The sequence below is a fragment of the Tachyglossus aculeatus genome, chromosome 12 (assembly GCF_015852505.1).
Source record: "Tachyglossus aculeatus isolate mTacAcu1 chromosome 12, mTacAcu1.pri, whole genome shotgun sequence".
NCBI lineage: Eukaryota > Metazoa > Chordata > Mammalia > Monotremata > Tachyglossidae > Tachyglossus > Tachyglossus aculeatus.
In genome coordinates, this window is record NC_052077.1 from 17,829,959 (window position 1) to 17,833,695 (window position 3,737).

The window sequence follows — 3,737 nt, forward strand, 5'->3', positions numbered from 1 at the left end:
CATTGTTGACTAGAAACTGCCACTTCTTGTTGAACAGCCTAAAATGAAAATCTATAGTGGGTTTAATATAAATAACTTATTCACCTACCAACCACTGATCAAAGATTGATTTCCAATTTTAAAAATTTAAGAACGTTTATCTGTACAAGTTGGTGTACAGAGATGTCCAAGCATATAGACGGCTCTTATTTTAAAAGCAAATGAGACTTCAGCTAAAATAAATATCCAACAAAAGTACAGTTCATGTGTCCTCATTTAGTCTCCAGCTGGGCTTTGTAATTCGTAGAGAGTATTTAAAATAGGTCAATTTGACTTTGCTTCCTTAGCTATTGCCCGGTAGGCTTTCATAACTAGATTTAGACAAACACCCTAAATTAAAAAAAAAAATCATTTTTCTCCATTTAATACAAGCATCATTATGAGGGCTAAAGGTAGTTTGTCAAAAAAAGTAGCAATTTGATTTGTAGTTATCCATAAAAGGTAGTGACCCAGCTTTTTCAAGGCTGACATTCTGAAACTAGTAGGAGTGTGACCATACCAGCCGTGTGACCCTGGGCAAGTCACTTGACTTCTCTGTGCCTCAGTTTCCTCATCTGCAAAATGGGGATTCAATACCTGTTGTCCTGCCTACCTAATCTGTGAGCCCCATGTGAGACCTAGCTAGTGTCTACCCAGAGCTTAAAGCACTTACATTTACCACTATTATTATTATTACTTTTCTATATGCCTTTTAGTCTGTAAAAATAAAAATTATACTTGAAAGTGGAATTTTTTGGAAAGGCTTGCCTTAAGAGTTGAGCAGAGGAACAATCTGAATGTTGGTATTCCCTTTAAACATTCTCCCAGTCTTGTGCAGTCATTGTGCCTTCTGGTGCCCACTTTATTGCTTCATAAATTACATCGAAATACTTGTTCATAGATCACAATTCTGGAGGAAGAATTGACATCTTTCAAATGGACTATCCTTTTATCAGAACACAGGCTGGAGAGGAGCAGAAATTTGATAAGACTGTGAGCCCGCTGTTGGGACCACCTCTATATGCTGCCAACTTGTACTTCCCAAGCGCTTAGCCCAGTGCTCTGCACACAGTAAGCGCTCAATAAATACGATTGAATGAATGAATGATAAATTTATTATACAATCCCCTCCCCGCTCTCACTTTTACACCAAATTCACCCTGGGTCTTCTCTCAGGGAGAGCCATAATGATTATTAAATGGCTAGAAATGAAGTCCTGGGGTCATAACACTGGTGTTACACCAGTTTGGATTACGGTGGGAGTTACAAATAAATAACAGTTGACTTATTTATAACTGCTGTTAGTGGCCCCAGGATTTAAAGGGGGAGGCCAACGAAGCGGGGTACCTTAGCTAACTTCCCTGAGGCTCCATGTCTTGGTTCAGGCAGTTTTGTGGCTGGAAAGCATCTGACGAGAGGAATGTAACCTCCTTGGCCTTTCAGGGAACTGGTGTCAGCTTCTGGAGAAGCAGCATGGATTAGTGGCTAGAGCACGGGCCTGGGGGGGCAGAAGCACCTGTCTGCTGTGTGACCTTGGACAAGTCACTTCACTCCTCGAGAAGCAGCGTGGCTCAGTGGAAAGAGCCCGGGCTTTGGAGTCAGAGGTCTGGGGTTCCAATTCCGGCTCTGCCAATTGTCAGCTGTGTGACCGGCCAAGTCGCAACTTCTCTGTGCCTCAGTTCCCTCCTCTGTAAAATGGGGATTGAGACTGTGAGCCCCGCTGTGGGACAACCTGATCACCTTGTAACCTCCCCATCCCTTAGAACAGTGCTTTGCACTTAGTAAGTGCTTAATAAATGCCATCATTATTATTATTATCCTCTGGGCCTCTGTAAAATGGGGATTTAGACTGTGAGCCCACTGTTGGGTAGGGACTGTCTCTATATGTTGCTAACTTGTACTTCCCAAGTGCTTAGTACAGTGCTCTGCACACAGTAAGCGCTCAATAAATATGATTGATGATGATTGATGATGATAAGAATGTGAGCCCCATGTGGGACAGGGACTGTGTCCAGCCTGAATAACTTGGATCTATCCCAGCACTTAGAACAGTGCTTGGCACATAATAAGCACTTAATAAATGCCATCATTATTATTATTATCCTCTGGGCCTCTGTAAAATAGGGACAATAATGTGAGCCCCATGTGGGACAGGGACTGTGTCCAGCCTGAATAACTTGGATCTATCCCAGCACTTAGAACAGTGCTTGGCACATAGTAAGTGCTTAATAAATGCCATCATTATTATTATTATCCTCTGGGCCTCTTTAAAATGGGGATAAGAATGTGAGCCCCATGTGGGACAGGGACTGTGTCCAGCCTGAATAACTTGGATCTATCCCAGCACTTAGAACAGTGCTTGGCACATAGTAAGCGCTTAATAAATGCCATCATTATTATTATTATCCTCTGGGCCTCTGTAAAATGGGGATAAGAATGTGAGCCCCATGTGAGACAGGGACTGTGTCCAGCCTGATTAACTTGGATCTATCCCAGCACTTAGAACAGTGCTTGGCACATAGTAAGCGCTTAATAAATGCCATCATTACTATTATTATCCTCTGGGCCTCTAAAATGGGGATAATAATGTGAGCCCCATGTGGGACAGGGACTGTGTCCAGCCTGAATAACTTGGATCTATCCCAGCACTTAGAACAGTGCTTGGCACATAATAAGCACTTAATAAATGCCATCATTATTATTATTATCCTCTGGGCCTCTAAAATGGGGATAATAATGTGAGCCCCATGTGGGACAGGGACTGTGTCCAGCCTAACTTGGATCTATCCCAGCACTTAGAACAGTGCTTGGCACATAGTAAGTGCTTAACAAAGTACAATAATCATCGTCATTCTGGCCCCCAACAGGTCCAAGTTAGCTTGTTCCAAATTTATGACAGTACTTGTTTCCAAGCTCCTTTCATTAAATTACATGCAGAATTAGTAACATGTGCCCTTTCAACAAGCAATATTATTAACTGCTATGCGGTATGGCTCGGACACTTCCTTAATTGTTCCTGGGACCTCAGAGCTGGAAAACTGGAATTTGAGGGAAAGTTAAATGATGAAGACTCCTAGTTAACACTGATATAATAACCTGCATCAGGATGCCAGCGTGGCTGATAGTTGGCTCCCTTACTTGGACTCTGAATTCCTGCAAAGAGGAAACAGCCTGGCTTTTCCCAGTGTGTCAGCACCTCTGACACTCCATAAATAGGGCATCTTGCTGAAATACTTAAAGAGCCGAAAACATTAATAATAGCCCCTCTCCGGACCAGGCATTCTAAAAAACAAAATTACGTAGCTGCCTGGAGTATTTTGATGACGTATTTGCTCCCAAGTACTATTTTAATCAGAGATCTATTGAAAATAAGCAAAAGTAAATTCAAACATTCTTAAAGACACGAACTAAGTATTTACACCCCAAAAGGTCCCCAAATTGATCACTCCTTACCTTTTCCCAGGTCTGTCTTCCCATGAGCTTAATTAAGGATTTAGCCACATGGAGCTGGAGAAGCAGCGTGGCTCAGTGGAAAAGAGCCCGGGCTTTGGAGTCAGAGGTCGTGGGTTCAAATTCCGGCTCTGCCACTTGTCAGCTGTGTGAGTCTGGGCAACTCACTTCACTTCGCTGGGCCTCAGTTCCCTCATCTGTAAAATGGGGATTTAGACTGAGCCCCCCTTGGGACAACCTGATCACCCTGTAACCTCCCCAGCGCTTAG